At 36.7% G+C, this 25,124-nt stretch overlaps 1 long non-coding RNA gene across 1 annotated transcript; it reads right to left on the bottom strand.

The window, feature by feature from the left end:
* Positions 1-20,667: 20,667 nt before the first annotated feature.
* LOC125845004 (uncharacterized) lies at positions 20,668-23,074 on the bottom strand. Its single transcript, XR_007444211.1, has 3 exons — positions 23,017-23,074; positions 22,821-22,923; positions 20,668-20,785 (listed from the first exon to the last, which is right to left on the bottom strand). It is a non-coding gene; the product is annotated as an uncharacterized LOC125845004 (long non-coding RNA).
* Positions 23,075-25,124: the final 2,050 nt, after the last annotated feature.

Genomic DNA, 25,124 nt, shown 5'->3' with positions numbered 1-25,124 from the left:
AAGCTTGTTAAGTAAAGAGGTACTTACATGACCCAGTCGCCTATGCCAAAGATTTGCATCATCAGTTTGAGAACTCAGACATGACAAGTTGTCTTCTTCAGTAGAATCAAGATCACCAACATACACATTCTTGACTTCTTTTGCAGACATTACAATTTTCTTAATTACATAGTTTGTAATCACACACCCTTCAGATATGAACTTGACTTCATTTTTCCTTGTCGTAAATATGATACACACTTTAGAGATTAAACTTCAAACCGTCCACATAGTGTACACTGTCTATGGAATGATCTGGAGTTCTTCCTATCTTGCCAATACCAAGAATAAAACCTTTCTTTCCACCGCCAAATGACACACCACCACCTTGGTGTGCTTCCAAAGAGAGGAAGTTTAGAGTATTTCCAATCATATGCCTTGAGCATCCACTATCCATGTACCAACATTGACTGCTCCCTCTCTTCTGCACAAGAATCACTTATTAGACTTGGGAATCCACTTCAGACGGAGTTCCCAATAACTATCAAAAGGCTTAATAAGAAACCTTCCTGTCCAGGGGGGCAAAGTGTTCTTACGGAAACGATAACGGGGACCAGGTCCCTTGAGTTCCCTTTTATCATTGTTTTCAGATCTGATAAATTTCTCATGCTTTTCTTTTGCTTTTCTCAGAGTCTCACACTTTTCTTTTAAATGACCATTACGCCCACAGTGAGTGCACAACAGATTGTCAGATACAGACACATATTTGCTATGAAGATTAGAAGGAGGTTCTATTGGTCTACGTCCCAACCCTTTCTTTCCATTGAAACTCTGATTAGACAGATTAAAGAGTATCTTAGAAGAGTCGGTCCATTTTAGAGAGTGGCTTAACTCCTCATTGACCTTACTCAGATCCTTTCTCAGTTGAGAATTTGTTTCAAGAGAAGCAACTAACTTGGACTCAAGGATTTTGAGCTTTTCTTCCATTTCTTCCTCAAGGTTGCTAAGCTTTCTCTTTCTACCTACTGAGGTACCAGGTCCCTCACTGGGTTCCAGACTATCATTCTCGAGGATACCTATCCTGATATTCAGTTTAGACATGAGAGCAGAATTCTTATCTTCACACAAACTTAATTTTTTATTCAACATTAAGTTTTCAGTGGTTCGTTCATCAACACAATCAATAAGCAGAGCAGCAAGTTTCCTCAAATTTTCAATAGGCAGATTATCTAGATCATCTTTAAGATCAACAAGAGTTACCTCATCTGAATCCTCTTCATCATCAGAATTTGCCATTAATAAGAAGATGGAATTGAAGACATTTTCATCATCTTTAATAGCCATAATTGAAACATCTTCATAACTTTCTGCATCTTCTTCTACTCACTTGAATCATTTCCCCATACAGCAAAGGCTTTTCTCACCAACTGATCAGCATGAGCCTTTCTCCGAGCACTGTCTGGGACCAGGTCCCTCTTACGAGGTTTGAAGTTCTGAGTTTCCTGCTTCTGGCTGGGACAGTCCCTCATAAAATGACCAGGTTTGCCATATTTATGACAAAGGTCATTTGCGTTTGCTGCTCTGCTGGTCGAAGCCTCCTTTTGAAAGACGTCATGTTTCTTGATGATTTTCTGAAACCTTTTAGTAACATAGGCCATTTCATCCTCCTCCTGAGTCGCATCATTTTGTGAGTTTTTTAGAGCAATGAATTTCTCCTTCTTTCCCTCCTTCATGTTTGTCCCCTGCTTTTTGTTCAGCTCGTAGGTCTGGAGATTTCCAATTAGCTCATCCATGGAAAGTGTCTTCAGATCTTTTGTCTCTGTTATAGCATCAACTTTGCTTTCCCATGACTTGGGAAGAATCTTGAGAATCTTGCGAACTTGTTTGCTTAAGGGAATGGGCTCACCTAAGCATCTTAGTTCGTTGGTGATGGAAGTGAATCTTGAGTTCATTTCAAAGATAGTTTCACCTTCCTTCATACAAAAATTCTCGTATTGAGTCGTAAGCATATCAACCTTAGACTCTTTTACTCGTTGTGTTCCCTCATGGGCTGTTTGGAGACAGTCCCATATCTCTTTGGCTGATTCACAGGCAGAAATTCTGTTGTACTCATCGGATCCAATCCCACACACTAGAATTTTTTTTGCTTTATAGTTCTTCTCTATCTTTTTCCTATCCATCTCATTGTACTCCTTTCTAGTTTTGACAACTGTAGTGGTGAGCTCTCCATCCTTCACCTCCTTTGTAGGAATATATGGTCCATCAAGAATGATGTCCCACAACTCAGTGTCCTCAGTGTTGATGTAGTCATGCATTCGATTCTTCCACCAGCCATAATATTGACCATTAAAATGCGGTGGCCTAGTAGAAGACTGACCTTCTTCCATATTAGGTGGAGCAGCTATTCCTTTTGGATCTTTTCTTTTCTTGGTGTTAACCAAAACGAAAAGTACCGCTTTGATACCACTTGTTGGAATGTATGCATCCACTAGTCTAGATGGGACCAGGTCCTCAGCACGGTTAAAATAACAAAAAATAACAGAACGTGCTGAAAGTAAAGATTGCACAACAACTTTACGTGGAAACCTTTTTGCTCAAGGGAGTAAAACCACCACCTGGCCTGCCAGGACTTTTCAAACTTCTTTCACTAATCTTCTCCAAGCAAAAGTAAACGCAAGTTTACAAACGGAGATTAGCCTACTAATCCCAACTCTAAGCAATACCTCCTATTACTTAGATGAGCCAGAGCAGATACAACACTACCCACTAAGCTATCACCCTTAGATAACTTAGACTTTTGCTAAGCGGATACAACACCACCCACTATACTAATCCTAACCGATTAATATAGACTTTTAGAGTAAGAACCTAAGTTACCCTTAACCTAGTTCTTACAATGATTCAAACAAGTTTGAAACGTTTCTTTCACAAGTGAAACGGATCTTACAATGTAAGCACTATTACAAGCAAACAAAGTAACAGCTGGTACAAGAAGCTCTTGAAGTAATCGATCAGATCCCTTGCTGTTCTTGAAGCTTGAAAATATTTCTCTCTTTGAATGAATGAATGATATTGTTGTATTTTGTTTAGTATATACCATAAAAGTTATTACCAAACGTACAAGCAACCTCCTTGCTTCTGATTGGTGAAGTACTCTGCAGCTTCACCAACTTTCAGACGCAGACAGCTTTTACAGCTGTACCGCACTTTGACACTGGACAAGCATACTCTGCAGAGGACCAGGTCCCTGCACTTGTGAGAAGATTATCAAAACACCAAAAGGCATAAGCTCTTATCACTAGGCATAAGGATATTGTGGATAATCATCCTCAACCCAACTTCTTAACACCTCCTCAAATCATTTAGAAGTTCAGCATATCATATCATATCATATATTACTAAAGGTGGGAACAAAAAAAGCTTAAAGTTGGGTTACAAAAATGCGCTTTGCTATTTATTTATTTTTTTATATTAAAATATGTCTTTTATTAATTTTTAAAATTAAAATAATAGACTTCCAAGCGAAGCACGTGCAGTGGACTATTTATTGGTCATTCTCTTTTCCTCATTAACATAGTAAATATATATTTATTCTTTATGTCTTTATTAATTTTGTTAGATATATTACGTCCATTTCTTAAATCTAGAGCAAGAGCTCTTTGCTATATCACATACTATTATATGCTATATTATCATAATTAGTTTTACATTATTCAACATTTCTTATTTTGCACAAAAATAACCAAAATTAAATGAAAAGAATTAGTTAACACTCTTATATTTGCATAGAACAACATATACAAAAAAATAATGTAATTAATTAATAATTATCAACGTTAGATTAGGCCTATAGAAATTTGTATGACAGTCGGGTAAATCTGCGGAGCACGTTTCCAGAACTAGTACGCATAAAGTGAGGTTCTTGCTTTACAGTTTATCAAGCAATTGTGGTTCACTTAAATTATTATCAACTCTACAATAGAAAGAAAATGGCATGATAATATGCCTTTTTTCTTCATCAAAAGAGATCAAAAGTAGATGATCTTCGGCTATGTTGGTTCATCGGTAGCTAGGGGCAGTATTACTTGGAGATAACATATATTAACAAAAGTAACAATTCAATTTACTAACACACTTTTGTGAACAACAGATTCTAAAGCTGAACGCAACTTTGCCACATGGATAGAGTCTTCTGCCACTTCAGTTGACAGTGTATCTGCAATGTCCTGATAAAGAATTGAATAAGAACAGGATCAAGACAAAAGAGACCCTAATTGGATCCAATCAATCTTTCTTGTGTAAAACTGTATAAACACTACGATAAACTGTAAGCAATTAAAACAAACTAATCTGTTATTATGATTGCCCTTGACAAAACTGCAAAGTAAGTTTTTTTTTTTTTTTTTTTTTTGAGGGGTAGGGGGAATAAATAAGTTTTGGCTACTCTCCCCCCAAACCACCCCTAAATTGATAGATAGAGAACATAGCTGCCCGTGTAACAAATAGCATAACCTGGTCAGAGATTTAAGATGTGGCTTTGTACATGCATGCTCAATTGCACTACTTGCTAAAATATTAAAATATAGCTTTGAAAGGAGTGGCCCTGAGCAGTGGCGGATGTAGAGTGTGTCCAGGGGGTCATCCGACCCCCCTCGGAAAAAAAATTACACTATATATATAAGATCAATTTTTTTGTGTACGTGTATATAGTTAAAATTGAACCCCCTGAGCATATGTCAAAGGAGTAGCTCAATGGTTTATGCGGTTCAGGATTTCGCCTATGTTTTATTTGAACCCCCTTGATAGAATTCCTGCCTCCGCCACTGGCCCTGAGTTAAAAGTCTTCAGCTGCCCACGCCAAAGCTATGTTGTTTCTATGATAAGTGAGAATACCTGACAAGAGACCCATGAATGAGCTAAACTTGCTCACCTCGAGCCCTATTCAAACAAAATTTTAGATTTTTGGTAGAGTGGATATGACTCTAGATTTTTCCTATGTCTTACTTGTGGGACTAAATCCTGGTGTTTGTATTTTGAGACAGGAACTTCTAACCGGATGATATCTTCACCTACAAACTTCTTCCACCTTTGGCAACCATAGAAATGTGATCCCTAACAAAAAAAACGCAAGTACCAACAGGTTAAAGGAAAAGCGGAAAGAGAGAAGAAGTTTTGGTGGCCCCTCTGACTTTTATTTTGTAACAAGGGGTGAAAGAGAAAGAAGAAAAGGAAGAACTTATTACTTTTCCCAACATATTTAAAGTTCGAAAGTTGCCATTGTTTCTAAGAGGTGCAAGGAGTCTCAGATCAAAATTAGCTCTAAAGGAGAGTAATCACGTATCGCCAGCCCCCTTCGAAAAGGAGGAGAAAATACAGAAAACATACGTAAACAATCATTTTACAATCACCCAAACAACAAAAGCGACAACCACAAGTAAACTCAAACACATATGTTCTTAGAAGCATAATCCAAATCACCTAGAAAACTTATATTGCATATGTTGTAGTATTTTTTTTTTTGAAAGGTAAAAGAAAGATAAGTGTTCCTTAAATTTAAAGGTCCGTCTCAACAGTAGGTCAGACATCAAAGTTAGCACACTGCTTCAAGATTTTGATTCACATGACAAACAACATAAATGTTATAATTTTAAAGAAAAATGTAAAAAGCAAGTGTAGGTCAATTCTTCGAAAAGAATTCAAAAGCTTGTGTGTCAGTTCTTCAAAGAAAACTCAAAAGCTGCATGGGGAGATGAATATGTAGCATTAATGATAATAGCAATAAAAGTAATAACCCTAACATCCCTACAAGATAAACAACTATGTGTATTGTAAACAGATTATGATACTTAGACATGGATAAACAAGTGAAAAATATAATAGTGAAATGCAAAAGAAGTGGAGCAGCAAATAGAAACATGTCACTTTAAGATTAAGATATAATGCACAACTCTGGTATTCAGTCTAAATTTCCCAAGGAAAAGTTTTTGATTGAAAGGGTTACCCCAAATCCTACCTTCCCCAGGCCTCACTTGTGGGATTACACCGGGTATGTAGTTGAATAGTATATAGTAGAGGGAGTAAAATGCAAAGATCACATGGAGGTACCTTCAAGTGCTGGAGTTGGGAATTAGGCCTGCGTAAAAATTGGGTCAAACTATTAACCCGAACCGATTTTCGGTTTATTGGGCTAACGGGTCGGGATATTGGGTAATTGGTTCGGGGCTCGGTTCAGTAATTTTTTTTATTGGATTAATGGTTCGGGGGTCGGGTTGGGAAGGAAAAATCTCGGGGTACCCGATACCCCGATAAGACCCGCTATTTTTTTCCCTAATTTCTAATTTCACAATTTTCATTTCTTAGTTAGGGACTTAGCCACTTAGGGTTTTTAATTTTTAGGACTTGAAAACTCTTCTCGACTTCTCACCGCTCCTCTCATTTCTCCAAATTCCAAACTCCAAAGTTTCTCCAATTTCCAAACTCAGGCGGGGTGACGACTTGACTCCAGTCACTTAGGCGTTCGGCGAGGCGACGACTACTCCAGTCACTCAAGCGAGGACGCAACTCGCAAGGTAATGACTAACGATGACACCTCAAGCCTGCAATTTTTTTATTCGTTCCATTTATCATCATGTATGTCTATTTTCATGATTCAAACGAAGGAATAGAATATTGACTTGTTAGTCGAGCTTCAGTTACTCGTTTGTTGTCTAGTCGGATTGAGTTATGAATTCAGTGCATTTGTGTACTATATTCTGGTCTAATGGATGATTTTCGCGATGGTGGAGTTCATTTGTAGCAGCCTATTCTACATTGGTGTTTAAATTTCCTCTTTTAAATGTCATTTGTTAGTTGTCTAATAGGTGAACAAGCTCATATTTCAGAACTTAGAAGCTCGACTGCTTGAGACTAGACTTCGAGTCTTACTCTTCTCAGTTCTCACGACTTCTGCACAGACCTACTCGGCTCTCTAGTCTTAGGTTCTCAGTCGCTCACTGCTCACGCCTCACAAGTAAGTCTCAAAATTTTAAATTCACTTAATTTCAAGATTTCACTATGAAGTGTGATGTTTGGCATTACTGTTTTATTTGAATTGGCGTTTGGTTAGTTTGGCACTTTGGCTCATTTGCTTGTACTTGTCTTTAAGTTGTTGCTTTGTGTGATACTGTGATGTGCCTATTGTCATGACTCATGTGTGTGAAATCTGATTCTACTTAGCCAACTGATTGTACTTTGTAGTTCTTGCTTTAATAAAACTAATTACTCTTTGTTTAGTTCCTTCAAGGCTTCAACAGTTCATTGCTTCATCGACCTCTTATAAAAAATAGTTCAATAAACGATTATTTTATATCTTTTCGCAGTTTTTGGTGAAAGTATCATGGCTTAAAATATAATAATTGATAAGGTTATTGGTGAAAGTGGAACTTCTAATTAAAATGCAATAGGTCAAAGTCAAATTGTTGAGTCACAAGTAAAGAAAGGAAGAAAAAAAAGATCTCGTACGTGGGATCATTTTTCTCGTAAAACTGATTCTGATGAAAGTGAAAAGGGTGTTTGCAACTACTGTAAAAAGTATTTTGCTGACACAAAAGAACATGATACGACGTCAATGCTTACTCATGTAGCCAAATGCCCAAAGATGCCTTATAATATTGATATTAAACAATCAAGATTAGCATTTCAACCAATGATGGGGGTAACAAGGATGATGTAGTTGTTGTTCCATGGAAATTTGACCAGGAAGAGTGTAGAAAGGCCTTGTGTTATATGGTAATTATTGATGAACTTCCTTTCAGATTTGTTTAAAAGGAAGGTTTTAAAAAAATTATGAAAGTAGCACAACCTTGTTTCCACATTCCTTCCCGTACCACTGTGACTCGTGATTGTTTTGATCTTTTTAATGAAGAAAAATATAAGTTGATGGCTGTTTTTAAGGAAACACAACAAAGGGTGTCTTTAACCACGGATACTTGGACTTCCATTCAAAGAATCAATTATATGGTCATTAATGCTCATTGGTTTGATAAAAAATAGACTTTGCATAAACGAATTATCAATTTTTGTCCAATCTCTAGTCATAGAGGTGAAGATCTTGGAAAGTCTATTAGTAAGTGCTTACATGAGTGGGGATTGCATCGAATTTTCACTGTTACAGTTGATAATGTTGGTTCAAAAAGTGTGGAATAACTGAGTTGTCTAAGCAATTAACTAAATGGGGGACCAACCTAATGGGTGGTAGTCACCTTCATATAAGGTGTATGGCTCATATTGTAAATCTTATTGTTTAAGACGGTACAAAAGAAGCAAATGTATGTATTGAACGGGTTAGGCAAGCAGTGAGATACATCAGGCAATCTCCTGCTTGGTGGAAAAAGTTCCAAGAATGTTGTGAAGATGAAAATCTTGCTAAAAAGTCTTTATGCTTGGATGTTCCTACAAGGTGGAATTCCACCTACATGATGTTTAAATCGGGTTATTGAATATGAAGGTGCAAATGTAGAGTACGTCGATCGTGATATTGGCTTGGCACTACATCTTTAAGTTTGTTGATATTGTGGATAAATATTCTACAGGTACACTTTTGAGTAGTGATTGGGAGGGCGTAAAGAGAATTACGAAATTTCTTGAAATGTTTTTTAATCTTACTTTGAAGATATTTGGATCACGATATGTTACATCAAATCTTCATATTCTTGAAAGTTGTCGAGTTGGTGTTTACTTGAATCAATTGATATCAAATGAAGATCATGTTTTGGCTAAAATGGCAGAAAATATGAAGGAGAAATTTGAAAAATATTGGGGTGATACTGAAAAAATGAATAAGATGGTTTTCATACCATGAGTTTGGATCCTCGTCACAAATTTAGCACTCTTGGCTTTGCAGTTAAGAAGATGTTTGGAGAAAAGGGGGCTGCTGTAGAAATTGGTGTGCGAACGTACATGAAATCTTTGTTTAATGAGTATACAATGCCTATTTCAAATGATAAAAATGGCCAATGTTCTTCAATTGAGGTGGATACTTCTGATTCAAGGTCTCTAGGAGGCTTGGGAACTTTTTTTGAGGAATTACAAAAATATACATCTGAAAAGGGAGGAGCAAGTTCAAAGTCAGAATTAGTTAAATATCTTGATGAAGAAATTGAAGTTGGAAAATCAGATTTTGATGTATTGCTTTGGTGGAAAGTTAACTCACCTAGATTTCCACTTCTTTCTGAGATGGCTCGAGATGTGTTGGCTATTCCTGTTTCAAGTGTGGCGTCTAAATGTGCTTTTAGTACTAGAGGGTGCATATTTGATTCATTTAGGAGTTCATTAACTCCTAAATTGGTACAAACTTTAGTGTGCCTTCAAGATTGGAGGGCGCATATTTTTAAAGTTGTAGTACTACTTTGCAGTTTGCGCCTCGGTGACAGCCTTTAAAAAGAAATGTTTTGCCTCTGTTTCGTTCTTGTTTCCAGTTTTCTGATTGCAAATTGCAGTCTGTAGTAAATAATTACATGGAGTTGATTCGTTTAATTATAGTCTTCAATTCTTCATGTGATTTTTTATTTTAAAAATTGTGTGATATGTTAACTGTTAACCCGATAACCAAACCGATAAGGATCGATAATCGACTAATCGATAACCGATTAACCGATAACTTAATGGTTCTTTAACAGTTTAGCTAGTCTACAAACCGATAACCGATAATGTTCAAAACCGAACCGAACCGACCGATATGCAGCCCTATTGGGAATTGTTAACTCTCTTTACATATTCAAATAAAAGCTGACCAAGTGCATCAGTGTTAGGGGGCATTGCAGAACCTAGTCCAACCATCCATCCATCCATTATTGCAGTAGATAGAAGCTCAAGCTGACCTGTTGCTCCACCAACTATGTCATCAGTGACAGACAGAAAGTCGAAGTTCTTGGCAAGCCAATTCCTGATTTGGCATTGAAGCTTGCCAGCCAGAGCATGTACAAAAAGAGCAGCAAGACCTCTGTTTCCAACCGCAAAACTTTTAGCTTCCTCAGTTATATCCCTAAGTTTTCCACCAGTTACTTGCTGCCTCAGTAAGTCCTATATGATTAAATTCCAAGTCACGTAAGCTACTACCAATTGAATGTTAAATAGATATACATGCACAGATAAAAAGTTAAAGAGACAAGAGAGGGAAAAAATAATAACTAAGTAAATAATAACTGATAAGTTCTTATGTTTCTTAATGTTTTGATGATCTCCTCACAAGTGCAGGGACCTGGTCCTCTACAGAGTATGAATACTCGTCCAGTGGTCAAAGTGTTATACAAATGGAAAGTTGTCTGCGTCAGAAGGTTAGTGAAGCTGCAGAGTACTCCACTAATCAGAAGCGACGAGGTTGCTTGTTCATTGGATAATAACTTTTCATGTCTAAATATATCCAAGGAAAAACAACAAACTAATTCATTCATTCAAAAGGAGAGAGCCAGCACGTATTCTCAAGAACTTACTAAGAGAAGTTTGCAAGGGACCTGGTCCCTTCAAGATTGCGATGTGAAAAGATGATAAGACAGCTGTCAGAAAAGCTGCCACTTCTGATGTGGTAGGTTCACGTCCTTCCACAGAGGCAGGCTCTCAGCCAATAGGCGGTCCCAAGGAGTTTATGCTCATTTTGATATAGTCTCTTCCAACAAAACATAAACTTAAGACTTGGCAAACAAAAACTTGGATTTTTTCTGAAAATTCATAAGCTTTAAAAGAAGGCCATCTTCAAGGAAGAACAATACTCATGCTCAACAAAGGGACCTGATAGAGTGCTAAAGCGTCTTTGTTGAGTTTGAGTTTTGTCTGTTTTTGTAACTTGAAAATTCTCAAGAACACTTGCAAAGACTCACTTTCAAGAAGTATTCTCCGGCAAGCACAACTAGGAACTGATCAAGCTGCAAGCATCTGAGTGTGTCTTAGGAGTTATACTTCCGTGCTTATATTGTAAATCTGTTCCTAGTCTATAAAGGATTCAAATATTTGTTTCTGTGTGGAAGGGTCTAAGTCGGTTAGAGTTAACCGATTTAGTGAGCAGTGTTGTATCTGCTCAGTCAAAGTCTAAGTCATCTAGGAGCTAGTTGATTTAGTGGGCGGTGTGGTGTCCGCTTAGCAAAGTATATATTAATCGGTTAGGATTAGTATAGTGGGCAGTGTGGTATCTGCTCTGGCTCAACTAAGTGATAAGATGTATTGCTTAGTGTGGTGATTAGTAGGCTAATCTCTTTCTGTAAACTGGCTTTTACTTTAGCTTGAGAAGATTAATGGAAGCAGTTTGAAAAGTCCTGTTGAGACAGGTCGTGGATTTACTCCCTTGAGCAAGAAGGTTTCTACGTAAAATTTGTGTGCCTGTTTTACATTGTGATATTTACTTTCTGCATTGTTATTCTGCTGAGGGACCTGGTCCCTCGTCACTGGTGGACGCATACATTCCAACAATTGGTATCAGAGCATGACTTTTCTATCTGGTTAACACCACGAAAAAAAAAAGATCATGAAGGAATGATTGCACCACTAAACAGGCAGAGAAGTCAGTCCCTTGCAAGGCCTCCTCTTTTTTATGGTTAGTTCTATAGACATTGGAGGATTCGAATGAAAGACTATCTAATGGATGAGGACATTGAGGTATGGAACATTATTTGTGAAGGTCCTCATGTGCTAACCATAGAGGTTAAAGATGAAGAGTTCACAAGAGTCATTCCCAAAACTCGACACCACTATAATGATTTTGACAGAAGATTAGTCCAGAAAAACCACAAAGGTAGGAAGCTACTGATGTGTGGGATCAGTATGAATGAATACGATCTGATCTCATCGTGTGAATCAACCAAGGAAATCTGGGATCGGTTGAGAACAACATATGATGATACTGAGGAAACAAAGAAATCTAAGTTAGATCTCTTTACTTCTCAGTATGAAAGCTTCACCATAAAAGAAGGTGAATCTATTCATGAAATGCATACTAGATTCTCTACCATCACCAATGAGCTCATGTTTCTTGATGAACCTGTCCCGGTGTGCAAATAAGTCTCTAAGATATTGGAAATTCTTTCCAGATCTTGGACAAATGAATTTTTGTTTGTTGATGAGACAATGGATCCTGAAGAGCCGACTCTAAATGCACTATTTAAGCATCTTCAAGTTCATAAAATGCATAGAAAAAGTAAGGGTCTCATTCTCAAGGGTGAACACATGAGGGCAGATCTGACTGATGATGTTGATTGAGAGAGAGTTTTCCTTATGCATAAAGCTGACCATAAGGAAGTAAAAGACAAAGAGGGGGACCAGGTCCGTCCCAAGATAAGCAGAAGAGAAGCATTTTTCCAGGCGGTGAAGAAGGATTTGGCAGCACGGGAAAATTCCTCAAGTGATTCAGATGCTTCTGAACACTCAGATGATGCTTTCATGGAAGAGTCAGATGAGAAAGATGGTGATGAAAAGGTAACTCTATCAGATTTCAAGCAAAACTTGAATACCTTTTCTTCTAGTAAATTGAGAAAGCTAGTTGTTGTATTACTTGATTTGATAAGTGAGCTGACAACTAAGAAAGATCTCGTGAATAATAGCCTAGACATCTCTCAAGATGGAAAAATTGCTTTAGTTGCCCAAATATATGATATTGAAAGTCAAATGGTCGTTCTAGAAGCTGAAAATCTTGAACTGAAGGAAAAGATAAAAGAGGCGACTACTACAGTTTTTAAAGGAAAGAACGAGGCCAACAACATGCAGTTAGAGCTTGAAAATAAGTTGCACACTGCTAAAATGAAGATGAAATTGGCTCTGGAGAGAAATCTTGTGCTGGATAGGGACCTGGTCTGTGTAAAAGAGGAACTGGAAAAATCTCTCAAATGGACCAATTCCTGTAAGATTCTTACAAATCTGATTGGTCAACGCAACAACAGTACGAAGAGGGATGGGTTGTGAAAAGATAGATCCCTCATACAATCCTCCCATAAAATCTGTTTCTGATGTTGTTGATCTGTTGTGTGTGCATTGTGGTCGAGATGGACATCTTAAGAGAGATTGTCCTATGTTGAAAACGTATGGAAGAAGTTCGTCAAACTATTCCAAACAGTGGAATAGACTGAAGAAGGGACATGTTCCTACTTATGGACTCAAGTTGAAGAAAGCCAGTGTGCCTTACTGGACAAACGATTTTCTTATCACTCTGTTATCTGCTTACTGGGAACTCCGTCTCAAATGGGTTCCCAAGGCTAACAAGTGATTTGCTATGCAAGTGAGAGGAGGTAGCATTAGTTAGTGTGGTTTATGAATAAGTGGATGCTCAAAACACATGACTGTGAAAATTACAAAACTTCCTCTCTCTCGGGGCACTTCAAGGTGGAGGTGTCTCATTTGGCGATGGCAAGAAAGGGTATATTCTTTGGGGGCAAACATGTTTGGGAAATCTATGGAACACACTATTGAGGATGTGTACTATGTCAATGGTTAAAGTACAATCTTTCAAGTGTTTCATAGATTTGTGATGAATGAAATAAAGTTAAGTTCTTATCAGAAAGAACGTGTGGTCACAAACTTGCTTTCTTGGGTGATGATCTTAATAGAAAAGAGTTGCAAGAACTTGTAGATTGCTGATCTGATAACTACTCGTTGTGACAGTCTCACTTGCCTTAGTGCTCAAAGTGAGAATGCTGAGGTAGGATATGAGAGACGTGCTCTTGTGAATGTTTATCTATTGCACAAACTTGTGTCAAGGGACCTGGTCCCCAGTCTGCACAAAATGAAATTTGCAGACGACAAAGGTTGTGACACTGGTATTAAAGAGAAGTAGATCAGAACATCCTTCAGGTGGAATAAGCAGGCTTTTAAACTTCCAAAAAAAAAAAACTTCCGGCTGAAGTGGTAAATACTACATGATGTGTGACCAAAAGGATAATATTGAGAAGTTTGGTCTCAATATTGATGAAAGAATAGTTACAGTATATTTTTCCTCCAGCAAGGCTTATCGGGTGTATAAAAAGGTGGTCATGTGATTTTGTTTATGAGTCTGGAAGAGTTGAGATGTAGATTCTAAAATAGAAGGGTTGCTTCAGATTCAGAGAGACGGTTTTAATAGTGAGCTTGCTGAAGAACATCCTCTTCATGAGTGCAATAATCTCAAGGAAGTTGATGCAGATGATGAACCTGATGAGGGACCCAGTCCTGTAGAAAGTGCTGAATAAATGATGCAGTTCAAACTAATAATGTGAACTCTGAAGGTGAGAATGAAGAAGTTGATCAAGCTCAGTTTGAAAGAAGCAAAGTATGACACTCGGTTCCCCAAACAAGCTGATAGGTTGTCCAAGCTCCTTTCAACAATGGTTTCAAAAGAGGTAAAATTGACAAAACCCTCATTTTGAAATCACAAGGAAATGAATTGTTGCTCCTTCAAGTGTATATCGATGATGTCATCTTTAGAGCAACCTTCTGAGTTGTTGTGTGAAGAGTTTGCGGTATTCATGGGTAGTGAGTTCATAATGAGCACGATGGAAGATTTCTTCTTAGAGCTATAGATTCAACAAAAATCTAAAGGTACCTTCAGTTGTCCACAAAAGTACAATGAGCTGCTCAAAAGGCTTAAAAGTACTTGATGTGATCAAGAAGTTCTGCAAAGACAGGGACCTGGTACCAGCTCAGAGAAGTTGCTGAAAAGGTTTATGTGGATGATATCATTTTTGGAGTCACTACATACTTACTTTGCAAGGAATTTGTTGATCTGATTAGCAGTGAGTTTGAAATGAGCATGACGGGAAAAACTCACTTTCTTCCTAGGCCAGCAAATCAAACAATCCGTTCAGGGTACCTCTATATGTCAAGAGAAATACATCAAGGAACTGCTTTGAAAGGTCAATCTAATTGAGGCAAAAGTTCTTGACACTCCTATGAGCACAAGTGTGAAGCTTGACTTAGATGAAGATGGAGTTGCGGTAAATCAGACTGTGTATAGGGGAATAATAGGGTCATTTCTGTACCTCACTGCAAGCAGGCCAAACATAGTGTTCAGTGTAGGGATGTGTGCAAGATTTCAAGCAGCACCAAAGGAATCTCATCTAAAGGCAGCTAAATGTATCTTGAGATACTTGAAGGGAACTCAGGACCTAGTCCTCTTCTACCTAACGGGTGACTCAATTGATCTAATTGGTTTTGCAGATGCTGACTATGCAGGCTTTCTTGTAGATCGAAAGAGTATATCAGTCATGGAACATTTTCTTGGATCATCACTGATTTCCTGAAGGACAATGTTGAGAAGCAAAATGTGGTGATGAAGTTATATAAGACTGAAGACCAGCTGATTGATATCTTTACAAAGTCATATTGAGTAAATAATGTTTCATTAAAAACAGGATGAGGCTGGGGATGCACAAGATTACATGATTCCTTGACAAGTTTGCACAAAAATCTTCTATTTTGATTATGTTACGAAGGGCAGGTACTTATACTTGTTTTAATGCTTGTCACTTAAGAATTCACTTCTGGTACCTTAATACAGGTATACATTCATAGTGTGTCTAGTTGAAGGGAAGATTAAATCATACAGATAGGGTTCAAACTGAAAAGGGGACCTGGTCCTCCTGAGGTTAGTATCACTTATGCTACACTGTCTGTATGTCAACACCACTACCACGTGTCCCTCGCCCATTCATCGGTCAGTTTCAGACATCTTTTTACTTTTAAAACAAAGGTTGCTACTGTTGGGGACCCGATGTCTTTTTGGTTTTATATACTACTTCTCTTAGTGAATCAAATTACAAAATCTCATCAAACAATTCTTGTTGAAATTCACTAATCCCCTTTCCAAAGATTCTCTCTCTTTCTCAAAATGCCTAACTCTAATTCTTCTTCAAAGATCCCTATCTCCCAAGAAGTTGAAAACTCTAGTTCATTCAACTTCTCTTTTTCTACTCCAGAAGGCTGCAAAGAAATCTCCTGTGAAAAGGGAGAAAGTTAGAAAACAGGTGGCTGAAAATTAAAACTCATAAAGGGACCAGGTCCTAGGGTGCAAAAACAAAGTGAAGAAAAAGAAATGACAAGGGAGGAGCGGATAACGGCAATGGAGAACCAAAAGGTTTCGAATGGCAGAGTCTTTGACCCTGACATCCTAACCAAATTCGGCATGTCAATTTTTTTTATGTTGTCTCCATTCAAGGTTGGAACCATCTCTTTGAACCACCAGTTCCATACTTGCACGAACCTGAGGTGCGTGAATTTTTCTACAAAATGGAACTTCTGGAAATTGGTGGAATCGCGACTACTGTCAGGAATGTTGAAACATGTCTGGATGAAGAAATATTGGGGATCATTTTAAAGGTCCTGTGGAAGGAATCCGAACGATAGAAGGTTGTAAACCATGCAGTGACTTCACAAAACTTGCCACAAAACGTGGAGATGTCAAGAATGCAGGGTTACCGAAGATGAGTTCATCAACAAGTTGTTAGTTCCCTGAAGTGAAAAGAGAACAGTGGTATCTGTTGCTGATCTTTTTCTCATGGAGAAGCTTGATGAACTTGAAGAGATTAACCTCCCTTCTATTGTGTTGGAATGTAAGTGTGTTAAAGGAAAAGCTAGGGCCGGATATCAAGTGGCAGATGTTCTAGAGCAGCAGGCTGCTCTTAAACGGGAAGTGACTGATCTTACTGAGATTCCGAATAACAAGGAGATTGAAATCGCCTCACTGAGGTCTGAATTACAGAAGGCGATTTCGAGGGGACCTGGTACCAGTGATGGAAATGAGCAGGTGTTGCAAAAGTTGAGGGATGAAAATGAAAGGCTGTTGAAGACAAATGCCTCACCCAGTGAGGAAGTTAAGGCTCTCAACATGCAGCTTATCAAGGCTCATGAGGAAGCAAATGAGCGTCTGTCTCTATTTATGTGCACCCTCAATCCCCTTCCCCCTCCGTCCTAAAAGTGTCTTGTTTCCCTAGTTTCCTTCTTTGTTCTTCAATCCTGATTAAAACTCTTGTGGCTTTGTGTTTGTTTTGACTGACTACAGTGGTCAATATTTGTGATCTAATGCTATTTATGTTTCTCCCCTATTCATGTGTGGCTTAATATTCTCTTTATGATTACATACACATGTTCTGTTTGGCCCAAGGCCCTAAATTCTTTATTGCCTTGCATTTAACTTGAATATGTTTACTGCTTCACCTTTTCAATGATGTCACAAGGGGGAAGTTTTGTTGTAAAGTTGGTTGTGGAATAAGGGCACTAAACTAAGGGGGAACTGTGGTTGTTAGGGGCATTGAACTAAGGGGAAACTGTGGTTGTTACTGGTGCACTAACAAAGGGGGAATTTGTTATGTATTTGAATGAATGTTTGTTCACTCACGTGAGGAGTTATGTAGGTTGTTTGTCATCATAAAAAAAGGGAAAATTGATAAGTGTTTATGTTCCTAGATGTTTTGATGATCTCCTCACAAGGGCAGGGACATTAATTAAGGGGGAACACCAGTTATTGAATGAATGTTTGTTCACTCACATGAGGAGTTATGCAAGTTGTTTGTCATCATCAAAAAGGAGGAAATTGATAAATTCTTATGTTCCTTGATGTTTTGATGATCTCCTCACAAGTGCAGGGACCTAGTCCTCTGCAGAGTATGAATACTCGTCCAGTGGTCAAAGTGTTGTACAGCTGGAAAACTGTCTGCCTCAGAAGGTAGGTGAAGCTGTAGAGTACTCCACCAATCAGAAGCGACGAGGTTGCTTGTTCATTGGATAATAACTTTTCGTGTTTAAATATATCCAAGGAAAAACAACAAACTAATTCATTCATTCAAAAGGAGAGAGCCAACACGTATTCTCAAGAACTAACTAGGAGAAGTTTGAAAGGGACCTGGTCCCTGCAAGACTGCGATGTGAAAGGACGACAAGACAGTTGTCTGAAAAAGCTGCCACTTCTGATGTGGTAGGTGCACGTCCTTCTACAGAGCCAGGCTCTCAGCCAATGGGCGGTCCCAAGGAGTTTATGTTCATTTTGATAGAGTCTCTTCCAACAAAACATAAACTTAAGACTTGGCAAACAAAAGCTTGGATTTTCTCTGAAAATTCATAAGTTTTAAAAGAAGGCCATCTTCAAGGAAGAACAATACTCATGCTCAACAAAGGGACCTGATAGAGTGTTGAAGCGTGTTTGTTGAGTTTGAGTTTTGTCAGCTTTTGCAACTTGAAAATTCTCAAGAACACTTGCAAAGACTCACTTTCAAGAAGTATTCTCTGGCAAGCACAACAAGGACCTGATCAAGCTGCAAGCATCAGAGTGTATCTTAGGAGTTATACTTCCGTGCGTATATTGTAAATCTATTCCTAGTCTATAAAGGATTCAGATATTTGTTTCTGTGTGGAAAGGTCTAAGTCGGTTAGAGTTAACCGATTTAGTGAGCAGTGTTGTATCTGCTCAGTCAAAGTCTAAGTCATCTAGGAGCTAGTTGATTTAGTGGGCGGTGTGGTATCCTCTTAGAAAAGTCTATATTAATCGGTTAGGATTAGTATAGTGGGCAGTGTGGTATCTGCTCTGGCTCAACTAAGTGATAAGAGGTATTGCTTAGTGTGGAGATTAGCAGGCTAATGTCTTTTTGTAAACTGACTTTTACTTTTGCTTGAGAAGATTAGTGGAAGCAGTTTGAAAAGTCCTGTTGAGATAGGTCGTGGTTTTACTCCCTTGAGTAAGGAGGTTTTCACGTAAAATTCATGTGCCTGTTTTACATTGTGATATTTACTTCCTGCACTGTTATTCTACTGAGGGAACTGGTCCCCTTGTCACTGGTGGACGCATACATTCCAACAATAACACAACTCTGTAAAAGAGCTCAAGATGAAATGTATATTTTTGTTTTACGTTTAGTGTAAAGAAATTTTTGTAGAAGATGTAGAGTCTCTAGTTGTCTCACTGGGTCTTTGTAACTGTCACGAGACTAGCTTTGGTTAATTTTTTGGACTACTTAATATAATATACTCAAATCTGTAATCGTGTTCAAAAAACATACTTATTTCCTTCAACAGACCAAATAGCAAAGTGATAAGAATCGGGTTACTTGAATAAACAAGAAAATAATGCGGTAGCAAAATTATAAACATTAAAGAAAGAAATTGAAAGATATGTGAAATTCAAGAATAAAATCCCCAAATAAAGTGCCAATTGATTGTAATATATAAAATTAGTGGATTAAAACTAATTATGATAGTAATAGAGTCGATTCAAGAATCTAGATCAAAAGTGATAAAAAATTAGAGACAACAATTAGCATAAGACTCTTAATCTTAGACTGAATTAAGCCCCCAAAAAATGTCCCTTCTAGTTCCAGTGTTATATAAAATGGATGGCAATCTCCAAAAGTGATTTTTTGTGGGAAACTGCATATAGCAGTGCCTAGTCCCTTTTCTAGTAAAAAACCAAGATAACAACCACTGATACCTGGAAACACAAAGCATATGTATAAACTGGGATACTCTGAAACCTTCAAAAATTGTGAAGAACATAGGAGAAGCACCCCATGTAAAACTGTGATTACATCATTAACATCAAATTAAATTAAGTTGCCTTTAACTCCCATATGATTAAACATAAGAGATTTCTGCCATCCCACTTTACCATTCAATCAATAAGCCAATAAAAATGCAATAAGTGTTAAATAAGTGTAGAACTCGTATGGTAAAGTGGAAACAATTTAGAAATCTTGACTAGTAATTGGATGAATTACAGGTAACTTGAACAACTGTGGTCTGTGCAGGAACTTTTCTCATTTGTTGTTCTGAAGAAAAATGCAGAATTCAATTCCTCAAGCCCATGCCTCACTTGTGGATGCAGAAAGCAACAGGATATCCAAACACACGCCCACATGTTCTCCTATGTAGATAAACATCATCACTATGTAACACATTCTGACACTTGTTCTTTACGATTATCAACATTATATATGGCTCAGAATCAACAACATAAACTACCAAATCAGACCTGTTAATGATTTGAAAGTTTCTAGCATCAACATCAACAAAAAAAAGAGCTATGTTGAAGCAAGGTACACCTGAAACACCAAATTTATGAATAATTGATAAATAAATAAATAAGTTGACGATTGAACCAATCTTAACAGTGTCAAATAAGGAAACCCTCAACTACTATCAAAGATATCCTTTTAAAATAAAATGAAAACCACCTCATTAAATAACTATGGCAAAATGTCACTACCTATAAACTTACTTTTAACAACTATTGTATTTCAAGTTTTATTTTGAAGGAACTTCAGAGAAAACTTATTCTAGCAACACTTTTACTCCAATTTTTATTTTGAAAAGCCAATATTGCCTAGTTTTATATTAACTCCCATGCAGAACATGGGTGAAATACTAGCTATATTACCAGACTTTATGCAAACTTTTCTATTTCTTTTTAAAGCATACTAATCAGAGTGGAGGTACTGCTGCACCTTAATCACCTAGCACCTATGTTGCTCTGACTCTTCAAAAATGTCAACCGATCTGTGTTGGATCCACCAAAAGTAGTATATTTTTGGAGGATTTTGGAGAGTCCGAGCAACATAGCCTAGCACAAGTAACTGTTTCTTGCAGAGAGGAGCCGTCACATGCAAATAATAAGAAATGGCAAGTGATTCCGCCACCAATGAAATGATCCATTAGAAGTTAAGCAACAATAAAATTCATAGTCACATACCTGGTTGACTTTATTAGGAGTGAGAGTGATGTACTTCCAAAATTTGTAGGACCAATAAAAAGTGTCAAAGAGTCGGTTTCCTCAAATGATGATCCTCCCATGATTTCCCGTTTCAGTCATTCCATGGTCACTTACTACCAACTGCAGATGTGTGCAATATATACAAGACAAGGGATTATTAAAGTCAGAATATTGAGATATTTGTTTGTTGAGTAATCAAAAGATATCATCACATACTTTTTTTGAGCCTCAACCATACTGGGGAAAAGTAATTCAAGAAAAATATGGAGAGGAGAACAAGTGGATGACAAAGGAGGTCCTTACACCATATGGGGTAAGCCTGTGGAAGTCCATCAGAATCTTGTGGCCTCTCTTGAAGATCAATACAACCATCAGGGTAGGAAATTAAGACTTTATTTGGGAGGATAAATGGTTAGGAAATTTTAGTTTGAAAAGTATCAGAGATGCATGACTTGGTAGTGAATAAGCAACTGAGTGTAGCTGAGGTTTGGATACAACATGGATGGATTTTCCAGTTTAGAAGGAATTTCAATGATTGGGGAATCGAGACTGTGACTGATTTTTTTGGAAGGCTGGAAGTTTTTACAGGAATAAGGGATGATGAACATGATAGATTATGGTGGAGCAGAAATAACAAAGGCACATTCAAGGTAAACTCTGCATATAAGTTACTAAATCAAGATGAACAACAACCTTCTCTTTGGCCTTGGAAGCAGATTTGAAAACCTAAAATCCCTTTCACGGCGTCATGTTTAACTTGGCTTCTGGAAAGAGAAGAAGTTTTAACACATGAAAATCTCAAGAAAAGGAAGTTCTCCATGTGTTCTAGATGCTATTTATGTGAGGAAGAGGTTAAGACAGTCAATCATTTGTTTCTCCAGTGCAGAATAACGTCCCAGCTATGTAGGATTTTCATTAGGATCAGGGGTTTTGCTTGGGCTATGCCTAACATAATCACACATCTATTATACAGTTGGGGAGAAGTAGGGGTGGGAGCTGCAGATAGAGATAGATGGAGGATTGTCCCAGCCTGTATTTGGTGGACTGTTTGAAAAGAAAGAAATGCTAGATGTTTTGAGAGCAAGAGTTGTGATCTTCAAAAGATCAAACTAAATTATATCAGGCTTTTTTGCTCCTGGTGCAAGCAGATGTATTTAGAGGACATTGAATCCATTATAGACATCCTAGGTTCATGTTAAGATTCAGATACAGTTTTGTTACTCTTTTGACAAGCTGTAAATATGGTTTTAGTGCAACCCATGCACTGGTTCAATGAACATACACAAATGTTACCTTCTCAAGAAAAACATATCATCACAAACTAGAGGAGTGTGATGCCACAAACACTTGCTCCACTATTCAACAGGAATATTAGGTAATGTGTCGGCATAGTACCATATTTAGATGTTAAAAATATCCTTTTGATAAGATAAAGAATGGATCCGATATTGGATTGAGAATCATATCCAGATGTTAAAAATATTAAAAAGAAGAAATAATACTTCAAATTTGATCAAGATGTAGGTCAATATTGTTAAAGGTCATTAGGAGGTGCTTAAACCCCAAAGCTATGTGAAGCTCAAGGTGGTGCTTAGCCTCGCTTAGGCAGAAAGCATCAACATATTAAGGGATGAGCTCAATGTGCATGGGCTTTACTTTGGAGAGAGCGCCAATGAATAATAAACAACCAGAAAAAAGATATATCAATTGTTGAGGAAACGTATGAATCTGTTACTTATTAAGAAAAGGAATTAAAAAATTCAAATAGAAGAAACCTAGTCAGAAACCCTAAAGTACAAACTTTGACTGCATTGTAGCTTTTAAATCAAAATTTTATATCAATTTTGAGCTTAATTTATAGGTTGTATTTTTACTTATATATTTCACTTAATTATAGTTTTTCCAATTACTTTGTTCATATGATTTTTTTGTGCCTATATTCTGTACAAATTACATTTAAATATCTTTAGAAGTAAAATAGAAAAAGGGAAGTACTCAAATGTCATAGTTAACAACAACAATGGTTTCATCACTTGTTAGTTGTTACTACTTCATATCTATAACAGGGAAATGCTTCTACGTCCAGAAAAACACGGATAATTGCTAGCTTATTAACTAAGCTACACAACTCTTGGAGAAAGATAGAAGCACAAACCAAGAGTGTCCGTCCTTGATCATTATTGTTGGTAGGTAAAAAATTTAGATCGATCGTCTTGATCACTTCATCCATCTCTCCGAGTTTGGGGGCCATCAGTATACTGTAATAAACACCCTAAGAAAGTACTATTAATGTATTATCATCTTTTTTTATTCGGAAACTCAATGCAAACTGCAAATTAACATGGCAGCACCTATTGCGCCCACCAAGATGTCCAACATGATCCAAACCAATATAATGAAGAATCTGAAACAGTGCAAGCTGGAGTTAAATAAAGTAGTGACGAACAAAAAAGTAACTCCACAGGAAGAAACAGATGAACCATCAGCAACATGTTCATGGATCTCACAAGATGCCCCATTTACAATATAAAATTGACCAACGTAAATAGTATTCAGAAGGAAAATGATTTAGACGTTTGATAGAAAGGGGGAGGGGATACTTTCAGCTATTTTGAAACGAAAATCCCGAACACAATATCAAGATAGATTCTGTAACAATAATTATAATTGTACTAGAACATCCAGTGTATCTGCTAGTTCAATAATGATTTCCACATCTGTAGGAAATAATTATTCTCGAAAAAGAAAGCTGTTTAATAAGTTTACAAGTGTTAGTTGGAATTTGAAACATCAACCAGGCATGCTAACAAAACTGGCAATTAGAACACAAATATAGTTCTTCAATGGAAAGGATGACTTTACGGGTGTGTTTGGTATGAAGGAAAATGTTTTCCTGGAAAACAAGTTGATTTTTGACTTATTTTCTTATGTTTGGTTGGTGAGTAAAAATATTTTCCGAAAAAGTTTTTTAGTGTTTGATTTATGAATGAAAAATGTTTTTGAGAAATATCTTTTATTTTTACTAGAGTAGAAAATNGAAGTAGAAAATATTTTTAAAAAACGAACTTAATTTTTATTTTGAAGGGTGTGGGGCTGGAAGTGTAGATGTGGAAAAAATGAAATTTTGAAGTTGATAATATTTTTTAAAAACAAACTCAATTATTGTTTTGGGGGGATGGGGTCGAGGATCGGGGTGAAAAATAAAATTTTGAAATTGAAAATATTTTTAAAAAAAAACTTAATTTTTTTTNAAAAACAAACTTAAATTTTTTTTGGGGGGTGGGGGGTTGGTAGGTGGTGGGTGGGAGGGTGTTGAGGGTAAGAGTGAAAAAATGAAATTTTGAAGTTTAAAATATTTTTTAAAAACAAACTTAAATTTTTTTGGGGGGATGGGTGGGATAGAGTGTAAGGGCTTATCTATGCCAAAAGTTGGACGGCGAGGGCACAAGTGTGCCAAACTTTAAACAGAGGGTATATCTAGACGTTTTCGAATAGTTTAGGAGCATATTTGACCCTTTCCCTTTTATATATATAGATTTCAACATGTCTATACATTTAGCATTATAACAGTATGATATAAGATATATATATATATATATATATATATATATATATCTTTTCTTAAATAGAAAAGTATATTTAGATTAATCAATTCACCATTTTTCTTGAAATAAATTGCATTCCAGATTCTTCAAACCTTATTCCTTATCATCAAACCATCTCTATTAGTAATGACCAACACTAAAAACAAAAGAAAGAAAAGAAGAGTATGTCAGACTAACAATTCAATTAAAAGCAACATAGAGTAAGCAAGTATAGACCTTTTCTTCAATAAAAAAGTATATTCAGATTAATCAATTCACCATTTTTCTTGAAATAAATTGCATTTCAAATTCTTCAAATTTTATTCCTTATCATCAAACCATCTCTATCAGTAATGACCAACACTGGAAAAAAAGAAGAAAAGTATGTCAGACTAACAATCCAATTAAAAGTAAAATAGAGCAAGCAAGCTAAAACATGAAAAAAAAAAAACACTTCCAATCTATATATATAATACAAAAATATAGAATATGAAAAGACACAAGATTAATTAGAATATAATTACTCATAGATTATTACTACATAGTAAAAGCCATTGTAACTACAAATTGAAAAAAAGAAGGTTGATGGAATAAAACTGAAAGGAAGAATTATAATTTGAATAAACAATATAATCATTAATTTCACAATTAAGGAAAATTAAAACCTCATAATTAGTACTTATGTTTTGTCAATCAGTTATTTTTGGAATAATTTTAGTTACCAATTTAGCAGTAATTTAATCAAATTTAATTAAGCAAAATTCATGTTCCTTTTCAAGTTATTCACCTTTTGAAAAGAGGGGTTTTTTCCGGCTCTTCTCCTCCATGCTTCAGTTAACGAGTATGATTTGGTATAGTTTCAAAGTTTTAAGCTG

The sequence above is a fragment of the Solanum stenotomum genome, chromosome 11 (genome assembly GCF_019186545.1).
Source record: "Solanum stenotomum isolate F172 chromosome 11, ASM1918654v1, whole genome shotgun sequence".
Classification (NCBI taxonomy): Eukaryota; Viridiplantae; Streptophyta; class Magnoliopsida; order Solanales; family Solanaceae; genus Solanum; species Solanum stenotomum.
The sequence above is the reverse complement of the archived record's forward strand: the minus strand, read 5'-3'. Positions and strand labels throughout refer to the sequence as shown.